General features: G+C 63.4%; 1 protein-coding gene across 2 annotated transcripts in view; it reads left to right on the top strand.

Annotated features, from left to right (window-relative positions):
* Positions 1-1,306: 1,306 nt before the first annotated feature.
* The window catches only part of NACC2 (NACC family member 2), a 68,808-nt gene continuing 58,403 nt past the window's right edge, over positions 1,307-11,711 (top strand). The window contains exon 1 of one of the 2 annotated variants that reach the window (XM_089914006.1): positions 1,307-1,435. The gene's annotated coding sequence lies outside the window, so the exon portion shown is untranslated. The remainder of the gene's footprint in view (positions 1,436-11,711) is intronic. The other variant, XM_022578228.3, reaches the window with a different exon arrangement.

Raw genomic sequence — 11,711 nt, 5'->3', positions numbered from 1 at the left:
CCACGTGACTGTGCCGGCAACCGGTAGAGGCCCCTCAGGACGGTCAGACTGCCCTGCAGGCTGGGGCATGCGCTGCGCTGCGGGGGTGGGACCTGGGACAAGCTTAGATCTAAGTGGGGTTCTGGGGGTGTGCCCAGGGAGTCTTCGAGGGTTCATACCCATCGCCCAGAGGGCAAGGCAGGAGTGAGCTGGTGGGGGGAAGCTTTCTGTGCAGACCCTCACGTTGCGGGTCAGGGGTCAGTCCACGATCAAGGTCAAGGACCTACCATGAGACTGGGGACAGAAGTACTTAGACCAGGCTTCTGACCACTGTCCTAGGAGTGACCTTGGTCAACTGTCCTGCAGGGCTTCAGCCCCAGCCTCTGACCCCCAAGGGGCCCAGAATGTGCTCAGCGGGGGGGGGGGGGGAAGTGGGGGTGGGCATCTTGCTCTTCACATCAACCCCGTCCTCCTGGTGACGCCATGCTCAGGACCACTGTCCTGGTGCCACCCCCATTTTCCTGCCAGGACCCTGTAGGGGTGAGGGAGCCAGGAGGTGTCTAGTCTTGGAGGACCACTGCAGCCTGTCCTGACCCCAGGCCTCAGGTTAGGGTGGGGCGACTGAGGGGGCCTTCTGTGGGTCCTCTCCGGTTTGTGGCTGATTCTATTTCTGCGCACTTGTTTTAAAACCTCACCTCTGTCCACTGGAGGGTGACCTCGAGCAAACCGGGAGCCACGGGGGGCGGGGTGGGGTGGGGTGGGTGGTGGCAGTCACTAACTTAGGTCAGCGCGCCCGGATCACGCCGGGCCTGAAAGCAGACCGCCGCGTCTACGCAGCTCGCAGTTACCGGGATCCGCGCAGGAGGCGCCGGCGACGCGCGCTTCGCCCAAGGGCGCTCCCACGTCCCCGCTTTCCGGCCTCCGGAGCGTCGGTGCAGCCGAGGCCGCGTACCCGCTCCAGCCGGCGGCCCCACTTGGCCCAGCATCCCGGAGCCTGCCCCGTGCAAGCGCGGCCGCCGCGGGGAAGGGGCGCCCCAGGACCGGGGGCTCCACACCTCGAAAGGGTGTGGGTCGGCGCCCCTGCCCTTCCCGCGTCCGGCCCCGGCTCAGTGCCCAGCGCAGAGTCGCACGCCAGGAGTTTGCGGAGGGGGCGCACGGAGGGGGCGCGGAACGGCCGCCCCCCCCCACCGCCCCGGACCCCAGGGCCAGGGATCCCCCCGCCCCTGCCCCTCCCAGGGCGCCCACCTGGCGGCGGGGCGGCGCGCCCCAGGGCGGCGAGTGCGCGCGCGCGGCCGGCGCGCTGTCCCTTTAAACGGCCCGCGGCGCCTCCCCCGCGCGCCCCGCCCGCCGCGGTGCGGCCCGGTGCTGGGCGCGGCCGGAGAAAGTCCATGTGAGCCGGAGCGCCGGGCCGCTGGAGCACTTCCTGCTGCAGGCCGGACCGGGCCGGCGTCCGCAGGTACCCCAACTTCGCGCCGCCCGCGGGTCCCACCGCCGCACTTCCCGCGAACTCCGCGGCGCGCCCGCCCGCGCCTGCCGCAGTGCCCAAGTTCGCGCCGCGCGCCGCCCGCGGAGCTGGCCGGCGGCGTCCGGGCCTGGGGAGGCGCTCGCCCGGGCCGGGCCGCGCCCCGCCCCGCCGAGCGGGGACCCGGGCTCCGAACGTCTCCTCTCCTGCCGGGTTTCTCGGGGCGCTCGGGACACTAGGTCTCCCCCGACCGGACGGACGGAGCCCAGCCCTCTGGGGTGGGCAACCCGCGTGGGCTCGGCCTGGGGACACGGCCCCGGGGACACGCCCCTCCCTCCTGGGCCGTCCGAGGGAGGGACCTGTTGGGCATCCAGCCATGTGTCCCCTGGCTGTATGTTCTAGCTGAGCCTGTCCTGTGTGGTGGGGGGCTGGGCGGGGGGAGAGCACCCTCCGTGGGCTGGCCATCTGGTAGAGCTGGTCTTCTGAGCACCCTGCACGCACACCCCTGTACCCGTCTGGTCTGGTCCGGGTCTCTCTCCAGGTCTCCCCTTCCCATCCCCCCACCTTCCCCTCCGCTTCCCTCTTGAGCTCCAGACCCCTCTCCCCTCGCTCCCCCCAGTTTGCCCTGATGACAAAGGACGCGGTTCTCCTGGTCTCGGCACAGGTGCTTCTCAGCACTCCGTGCGGGGTGTCGTCTAAGCCCCGCACAGACCCCAGGAGAGGTATCTTCAAGTGTTGGCTCCATTTTAGAGATGAGGAAACAAGGAGTTAGGTGAAGGGTCAAGCAGCGGGCACTGCCCTCCATCTTCCAACAAACCCCCTCCCCGTCTCTCCGTGGCCCTCTGTGGTGTCCACCCCTCCCAGGAGGCCGCTGGCTCTCCCGTGGGACAAGCCACCGTTTGTTGGTACCTCGGCTGGAGCCTGAGTGAAGGAGATGGGAGGGGGAGACCCAGGGTGGTTGGTCCCCTGCTGTTTCGGTGGGCTGTCTGGAAGGGGCACAGCGGTAGAACAGGATATCCCTCGTCCCCTCTCAGTGGCAGAGATCGGTTCTCGGTGGTCACACCCAGGCGGTGTGGGCGCCGGTCGTGGTGTCTGAAACCGCGCTGACTCGGAGCCGGCTTCGGCCGGCCTCTGCTCTGCAGCCGTTCCGAGCCTCCTGCAGAATCCTGGACCAGGAGAAAAAGCTTGTGCATTTTCTGACACGGGGACGCCAGGCCACCCTGGCTACCCGGAGTGCTTCTGGGTTCTTTGTCCTGGATGTGCTGGGACACTCAAGAGAGCCTGTCTTTGGGAGGTGGGCTCGTGGGTGACTTTTAACAGAACCCTTAAAGCCTCTCTCTGTTTTCCAACGAAAACGTGAGATGCATTATTCATACAAGAGAGACGGTGCTGATGGTAAGTGCTGAGCTGGCATTTACAGCCTAGGTTCCTCGGGCACCTCTGCCTCTAGGGCTCAGCGTGCTTGACTTGCACCCTGGGCTGGGGTGGGCCTGGGACCCCTCCTGGGACAGAAAGTAAGAAATGTGGCTTTGACCCTTTCAAGGATGTTCCCAGGGCTCCACCCCCGCCTCTTCCTCTGAGGTCTGTGCTCCCAGGAATGCAGAGCCAGGTATGGGCTGCACCGGACACGGACTCCCTCCAGGCCCTGGGCCTTCCGGTGCCATCCACTGCACTTACCATCTGTAGGGTTCGGAGTCTCAGGCACCTGACGCCTCATTCCCTCCACCCCGGGGAAGCAAGTCTTGTCCCTGCGGTCCATGGCCAATCTGCCCCCTTCCAGGTTACCCTGTCCCGTCTCGCCTGGCTCTTCTCCGGCCTGGTCCCTCCCTGGGTTCTGTTGTCCTGCTGGGGTGTGGGGGGTGAGATGAGCTGCCCTGGCTGGGGGCAGGGTGGGGAACGTCTGCTGAGCCGTTTGAGCGGGAACTGCGGCCCAGATCACGGCCCTTCGCTCCTGATTCTCCAGCGTGTTTCTCCCAAGAGCCTGCAGACCCCCGTTTAACAGGCGCGCTTGGGGAGCTTGACCCGGGCTGCGTTCTTGGGACAAGACAAGCTGCCTTCCAGCTGAGGATCTATCGTGTTAGCTGGCCTGGGCCTGGCTCCTTCCCGTGGCCGGTGTCCCCGAGGGGTGTCCCGGCCCAAGGAACCTGGCCTTCAGGCCTGGTCTTTTGAAGGGGAGCAATGTCTTCGGTACAGTTGGAGGGGTGTCTCCCTCCACAGGGACAGGGGCCGCCGGTCCCTGGCTGGACCCAGAGCTGTTCCTGGCTGTGGGCAGCCCCACTTCGGGAGCTTGTAAAGTCTGGTTGGGGCTGGGGTCCGACTGGGGGCTGGTGAGGGGCTTCAGGGCCTCTCACTGCCTGCCTGCCCGCCTGCCGGGTCTGCAGAGAGCGCTGCCCGGCCCGTCCACGTTCTAGACCCTGCCCAGGCCTCTCCGAATGCCTCATTTGCGTCCAGCACGCTTTCCCGGGCATCCCCTTGGTCCTCCCCGAGGTGAGCAGTCTGGCCCTCGGGTACTTCCAGGTGGGGCCGGAATTTAGGATCAGAGACAGCATCTTCATTGGTGTCCTCACCCCAATTCAGAGATAAGAGTGACCCCCTCACACCGTGGCCCTGGGTGAAGCCTGTGTGTCCTCCCCGGCCCGCCACACCCACGTTCCCTCTTTCCTTGTGTCCTGAGCCGCCGAGGTTGTGCCTGGGAGGCTACATCCCGCGCCCCCGCCCCCCCCCCCCAGCCATCCTGGGCTCCAGGGACCCAGGTCGCTGGCTGGGGGAAGCAGTCCCCTTAGCGAGGCCAAGGCCCGAGGCGCCACTGCCACCCACCCTGCCTCCTGAGCAGCCAGGGATCCTGGCGACCTCTGTTTCTCTTTTAGCAAATCCTTGCTCTCACCAGGCCTGGCTCTCGATGAGATCATTTGCAAAGTATGCTTCCCGGCTGGCCCCGGCTCCCTCATTGTGTCTGTCACCTGCAGCTGCCTGCTCACTGGGAGCTGGCCTTGCTCTGCCCTGGCCTCTGGCCTTTGTCATTTAAAGTTCAGGTTTTGGAAGGAGGCGCCCTGTGGGGGAGGGTCTCAGCAGGTGGGGCAGGCACAGAGGTGTTTGGGACATGAACTTGGGAGCCGAGCTCCCTGGTGGCTGCCTTTGTGGTTGGCATCCTCAGAGTGGGGCAGCCCCCATGAGGACATGGACAGTGGGGGACACTCGCCCCTGCCCGGGCCTGGGAGCCTGTCTGAGCAGGAGAAACGGAGCTGGAATCTGATGCGGCGCCGGCTCTCTGGGGCCTGCCCCGCCCCCAGCTTCCACTGGCTGGACCTGGGTCTGGGCAAGGAGGCCCTTGGGAGCAGGACCTCTGAGGTCTCTGTCAGGTCACATCCGGCTCAAGGCTTTGTGACCTTGGGTGGGTAACATACCCCCTCTGAGCCCCACCCTTGCCTGTGTTGTGATGCTACTGCTGCAAGGCCCGAAGGTGAGCAGGCCCGGCCTGGGGGCCCTGTGGAGATGCCCCCTCCCTGGAAGTGGACCAGAGCCAGTGAGGGGTTCATGCCCCTTTAAGGGGAGGCTGCGTCCCAGTCTCCAGGGAGGATGGAGGCATACTTTTCTCTGAGGTGTTGGTCTCTGGTCCCACGGAAAGGAGAGGCTGGCTCTGGGTCTCTCTGAAGGAATCTTCCCCCTCCCTCTTGGCCCTGGGCCCTGGCATCCAGGAGGGCACATGGCCATGGATGGGCCGGGAGCTCCTGGGCCCCGCCCCGTGTCTGCCTGTGTGCCTGGGAAGCAGCAGGGCCAGGGGCGGGGACCGCAGGGGCCTGAAAGTGCCCATATATAGTCACTGGGGTGAGCAGTGAGCCCGGCCGCCGGCCGTGGGGCTGTGTCCCGGGCCCAGCATCAGGCCCAGCCCCCAGGCCCTCGAGGGCGGGCTGGCGCTGGGTGAGGGCGTGCTGAGGGCAGCTGGACTTGGGGCGAAGCATCAGATATAGCAGCAGGCACAGGTTCGGTGCTCCAGGAGTGTTTGTTGATTGAAAATAAAAATCTCCTGGCTACTTGGTAGTCTGGGCCAAGTGTATGTCTTGAGACGCCATTTTTGAAAGTTGGAGGCCGTAGCCACCGAGGGCCCCTCACTGTGGGCTGGGGGCGGGATGCCAGCTCGTCTGCACCCACAGCCCTTGCCCCACAGAATGCCCCCTTCATTATGGTGACAGCCGTAGATGTCCCCTCCCCATCCCCAGAGATGGCTGGCATTTTCTGGAAGAGGGCCTCCCTCCCTCCGCCTCCTGGACACTGCCTGCAGTCCAGCTAGTGGGGAAGGGGCCGGGCGTTCCCCGCGCTGCTGGTGGCCTTTGCAGGAAGTCTGCTCCCTGTGCCCCCCGGGTTGTCCTGGGTCCCGCGGGGGGTGGGGGGTGGGGGGGTGGGGCGTCCCCGGGGTGGGGCGTCCCCACCCTAGCCCTGGGCATCTGCCTGTCTTCCTAACTCCAAGAAAGGAGAAGCAGCCCCCTCTGCTCCGTTCCGACTTTTGTGCTGTTAAAGATCACAGCGTTAACATAGTTTTGCTCCTTTAATTTAGTTTCCATTGCGCTGCTAAGTGCCTTTGTTAAATTTTGTATATTGATACTTTTTGTTGTTGTCAGCAGTTTTTTTGGCCATATAAAGCCATTAGGGTGAGAGAAGATTAAAAAGATACATTACAATTAAAATGTTAATGAAATCTGCATCACACAACTTTTCAAACCCTTTAGGCATTAATCTTGCCTGTGTCATGTCCATTAACTTTAGTTATTCGTATTCCACACTGACCCCTGCTGAGAGATTTGTGCTATAATTGGATTTTTTTTTTTAATAAAAAAAAGAAAGCTTTTAAGAAAATAGAGATTGAGTGGTGGGCCCCGCTCCTGCATGAAGAGAAAAGGAGAGAAGGGGCTCCCCTTGGTGGCGGCCGTGGGCCCCCTGCCTCCTCCAGGTCCTGGCCTCGGTCCTCTCTGCATCCCTGTGGGTGACCGTCCACGCAGGCCCTGCTCCTGCGGCACCCCCAGGGGGACCGAGTGTGGCCGTGTGCTCAGACCTGCATCCACACCAGGACCGGCTCACCCGTGGCGGGAGGGTGTGCCGTGGCCGCAGTCTGGCTGTGGGTGTGCAGGGGTCAAGGATGAGCTCGCCTTCCGGGGCTGGGTCCCCGAGTCCAGCTGCTGGGTGAGGGGCTGCAACAGGGAAGTTCTGGAAGCGCCGATGGTTTTGGTTTTGAGTTTTCAGGATCCCGCGTCCGCCACACGACCCGCGCCTGGAAGTCTGGTGGCGTGGGCACTGGAGTCTCCAGCACGAGGCAGGGGCTGGGGGCTGTGGGGATGGGGAGCGCCCCCCTGACCTACCCCCAGGGGAGTTGGGACCCCCGACGAGAGCGCGCCCTAGGTGCTCCGTTAACTCCTCTGCACGGACTCACCCTTGACTGTGGCCGGAGCCCGTGGTGGTTCAGATCTGGGCGGTGCCCCTGCTGGGACGCACCCCTGGCCCGGGTGAGGCCCGGGCAGTGTGGGGCGCGGGGCTGGCCCGGGCGGCCCGGGTCTCGCCAGCCCCCGTGCTGCAGTGACAGCCGTGGCGCTGGGAATCTGGTCAGGTGGTTGGCAGGGGGCTGCAACAGATTTCATGTCTGTGTGTTTTTGCAACACCTTTCTATAAAGGGAAACATAATTTAAAATATGATTACCTAGTGTTATAACAGCCGCCTCAGCTCCAGCCATGCCGAGATCATTATCAGAGGCTGGTATTAACTTGCAAAGAATCTTATGCAAATTGCCCGCTGGCTTCTCCGGGAAACCTGCCGGGATGGGGGTGTGCGTGGGGTGTGCGGCACGGGCGGGTCCCTCTGGGGCCACACCCCTGCATGGCCGGCCCATCAGCCTTCGTCGGTTCCTGGCCGTGTCTCAGGACACTGGGCCGAGTCTGTCCCCTTCCTCCACACCATCCCTCGCCCCTTGTCTGCGTTGGGAGGAGGTGGGGGTGGGGGGGACACGGGGAGCAGTGGGGCAGGATGGACCCAGTGGAGGCTTCCGGGCAGGGTAGGGGCTGGAGGCTCACGTCCCCCAGGCTCGCCACTGGGCCCTGTGCTACCTGTTGAGTGAATGTTGCCGCGATGTCGGGCCCCGGCAGACGCGGGGGGAAGCGGTGGTGGGATTGGCGTGTGGCCCCGACTGCCCACTCACACCTGCCCCCTCCTCGAGTCTGAAGGTGGCTCCCTCCCTTACCAAGGGTGGTGCATGCCCCCTATTTTGTGAACACTGCGCTGGGGGCTCCCCGTGGGGTCCTTCAGCTCCAGGAGGGCAGCGATGTTTGTTTGCCGGTGGAGAGGACAGGCTGGAAGGGGCGTGAGCCTTGCAGTCACCCTGGCGTGTAACGGGGGCGGGGGTGAGATCAGTTTCCTGGGGTTGGGTAACAAATGACCATAAACCTGGGGGCTTAAAGCAACAGAAATTTACTCTCTCACAGTCTAGAGGCCAGAGGTCCAGAATCAACGTGTGGGCAGGGCTGGCTCCGTCTGGAGACTGTAGGGGAGAATCCTGGCCTCTTCCAGCGTCTGGCGGTGCCGGCAATCCTTGACGTTCCTTGGCCTGTAGACACATCACTGCCATCTCAAGATCTTAACTAATTACATCTGCAAAGGCCCTGTTTGCAAAGAAGGTCACATTCTGAGGTTCCAGATGGACATGAATTCTGGGGGACCCTAGTCAACCCGGTGTGGCCAGGTGGGCGCAGAAACCCTTTAGTGCCTGGAGGGGAGGGGCAGCCTCAGAAGTAGGGGCGGCCTTGCTGGCCGTCTGGCTCCACCCTGTGCTTGCCCAGGAGGGTGGGCAGCCAGACGCATGGACAGTAGCCACTGCCCCGACGAGCGCCTGGACCGCGGGCATGAAGGGCCAGCGCAGGCTGGGAAGTCTGGAAGGACCTTTGGCTCAGGAGCTAAGCCGGGGTCGAGGGCGGGAAATGGGGCCACCGACAGAGGAAGATTTTCCTGAGACAGGAGTGTCTGCGGTTACATAAGTTTGGGGACAGGAGGCAGAATTTGTGTTAATTGTCATAACCCAGTTTAGCGGCCCATCCTTGTCCCGGGAAGCAGCCTGGAAAGGAGAGGGAGGTGGGTCTCAGTGGAGTCCTTGGGGCTGGACCCCAAACTGCAGCATGGACTGGGGCCACCGCGGCCCTCCAAGTCCTTCCTCCCCGTGTCTCTTCCGTCCCGCAGAAGAAAAATAAGGGCATGACGTGAGAAGAAATGGCCAAGAAATGGAGGCAAAGAGAAAGTAAGAGCGGAGATGCCTCGGGAGGAGGTGGGTGCCCAGGATGGGTCTGGAGGAGGCCACGGTGTCCAGGCGGTGAGGCGGGGCACCCAGGCGTTGTGCCTCTAGACCTCGGCGGCCCTGCCATTCCCGGACCGAGACCTCAGGCAGCTGTGGCGGGGCTGAGAGGGGGCACGTTGGCAGGGGGCTCATGGCATGGGCCTCGGGGTCTCTCCTGGAGGAGGACATGGGTCCTCGGGTGCCCCTCACTCCTCTTCCCGCGCGGCTCTGCCAGCCCAGCGGCCCCAGAGTGGCCCCAGTGCAGGTGACCGCCCGGCTGGGTGAGGGCCTGAGGGCCTGGGAGGCTGCCGTGCAGTTTTGCGCTGGGCCTTTCTTCACATTCTCAGTAACCCAGGGAAAGTGGGAAGTCTCCCCACCAGGCCTCCTTGGGAGTTGGCCCCCAGCTCTGCTTGGGGGGCTCCTCTGTCCCCCGCCGCTGCCTGGCATCATGGGGCTTCTCTCCTGGGAGGACAGGTGACGTGATTTGCTGCTCGGTGCTCAAGCTCAGAAGGGGGGCCCCCGCCACGTTCAGAGACTCGTTTCTGAGGGCTTTCAGGACGTCTGGCCAGGACTTGGGGTGGACCCCAGGGGGTGGGCGTTCCCCAGGACTAGGCACCCCTTCTCCGGGGTGGGGGCATGCTGACTTGGCTTCCTCCAGCCTCCTGGCCCCGCTGTCACCGTCACAGGTCTTGAGTGTGGTGGAGGAGCCCCTGCCCTCTGCCCAGCGCTGGCAGCTGGGGACGCTAGCTCTGATGCCTGAGGAAAGGGTTGAAAGCTGCACACTATTAAACTTACAGAGGAACTGCGCGCACCTAACACAGAACTTCTTCCAGACCGCTTGAGAGTAGTGGCCCCTTATTGCTGGGTGACCCACTGAAACAAGGCTGCCCGCTGCCCGCCTCACCGCAGCTCCAGCGGTCACCGAACGGCCCCAGTGGCTCCCACGCCTGGGCCCTGTACAGCCAGAGGGTCACTGTGGAGTTCCTGTCCCAGGCACCTGTCAGGTCTGCTTTTAAAATTTTAATTAAAAAAAACTCTAGTTACTTGCACGTAAAACCTACCATCTTAACCACTTTCCAGCACACAGTTCAGGGGTATTGAGTCCCTTCACATTTGCTGTGCGACTGTCACCACATCCGTCCCCAGGGCTCTTTCATCTTCCCAGACTGACGCTCTGTCCCCATTAAACACTCACTCCCCTCCCTCCGCCAGCCCCGGGCCCCGCCGTCCACTGTGTGTCTCTGTGGGTTTGACTCCTCTAGGGCCGCACATGGGTGGCATCACACAGAATTTGTCCTCTGCGTCTGGCTTTTGGTCAGCATGATGTCTGTGAGGCTCGTCCCTGCTGTGGCCTGTGTCAGGATTTCCTTCCTTTTTAAGGCTGAGTTCAGTCCACCGTGTGGATGGACCCCGTTGGGTTTATCCTTCATCTGTCCGAGGACACGTGGCTGTTTCCACGGTTGGCTGTTGTGAATGGCGCTGTGTGAACACAGATGTGCTCGTGCCTATCCAAGTCTTGTTGTGTCTCTTAGGGTTTTTCAGCCTCTGCAAGATCTGAGGTCTTTCCCTGGCTCTCGTGACCTTGCCCCCAGAGCCCAGGCTAGTTTTGCAGAATGCCCCCGGTCTGGGCACGTCTCGGACAGCGGTGCTGCGGCCATGCCACTGTCCTGCCGGCTGGAGGTGGCCCGCGGTGGATTTTGTCCAGTCACTTGGGGGAATTTGTCTGGTGTGTGTGTTTCTAAAGCAACCCCAGCATGGGGGTCACGGCCAGGGTTGTGTGTGGGAGCAGGGCAGGATACGGGGTGTGGGGCAGGGGTGAGCAGTGGGCCGCACAGGACCCTGTGTGCGGGGGGGGAGTTGGGTGTTTGGCCCTGGAACGGGAGGCTCTTGAGTGGTGAGGGGTGTCGGCTCTCATCAGCACCGGCTGCTCCCAGAAAGGCGGGTCCCGTCCTGGCTGTCAGTGGCCACGTCCCTCCAGTGTCTCCCATGGAGAAGCTCTGAGCTGGGCTCTGGGCTGCTGCTGTCACAGCCCCCGGCCCCCGGCCCACTCTTCTTCTGGGCTGTGGGGCTCTGCGAGGATGAAGTAGGAGGTGTACCCAAGCCTGGCCCCCTCCTGCCCACGATGAGCCCTGGGGAGACGCGGGGGTGGGGAGAAGCGGCTTCCCTAGCACCATTTCCCGTGTGTCCTCCATCTCCCGACCTGGGGCTGCACCGGGGCCATCCTGGTACTTGGCAGATGTTGTCTGAGTCTGATCAGATCTGTCCGAAACCAGCAGGTCCCCGTTCCCTCAGATCCCGGGTCAAGGTCGGCGTCAGCGGGCCGGGGGTTGTGAGTTTCCTAGGACTCTGAGACACAGCCCTGCCGACTGGGCCGACTGAACCAGCAGAGGTGTACGCTCCCCCGTTCCGAGGCCAGAGCCCCCCGTCAAGGCGTCGCAGGGCCGAGCTCCCTCCCGCCTCTCCCAGCCCCTGGCCGCACGGCCTCTCCTGTGTCCAGGTTTCCCTCTTCTTAGGACACCAGGCGTTGGCTTCAGGGCCCACCCTAAATCCTCTAAGACCTCATCTTAACTAATTGCTCGTTTACTTATGGTCACATTCTGAGGTTCCAGGTGGACATGGATTTGGGGAACCCTATTCACCCCAGTGGAGGGGTGAAGGCCAAAGTGTCTACCTGCCCCTGTTCCCTTTTCTCCATGGCTGCTGCCCCCTCCCCAATCTTGGAAGGAGCTGCCGTACTGTCCCCGTGTCTCCTGATCTCAGGCTGGGCCCCCCGCCCTCTGACCTCCTGTGCAGGTCCTCTAGAACGCCCAGCCGGGCTGTTTGGCCACTGGCTCCGCTCTCTTGGGGATGGCTGGAGCGCCCAGGCCTCCTGTCTGGTGGGATGGCCCCACTTCTGCAGCTCAGAGGGTTGTGAGGTGTCCAGCCCAACGCCAGAAAGGCTGTTTGCCCGCATGGAGTTCTCC

This window comes from Delphinapterus leucas, chromosome 6, assembly GCF_059928025.1.
Source record: "Delphinapterus leucas isolate spDelLeu-1000000601 "Yukka" chromosome 6, BTC_Dleu_Yukka2, whole genome shotgun sequence".
In the NCBI taxonomy this organism is placed as follows: domain Eukaryota; kingdom Metazoa; phylum Chordata; class Mammalia; order Artiodactyla; family Monodontidae; genus Delphinapterus; species Delphinapterus leucas.
This window is presented reverse-complemented; position numbering and strand designations above follow the sequence as displayed.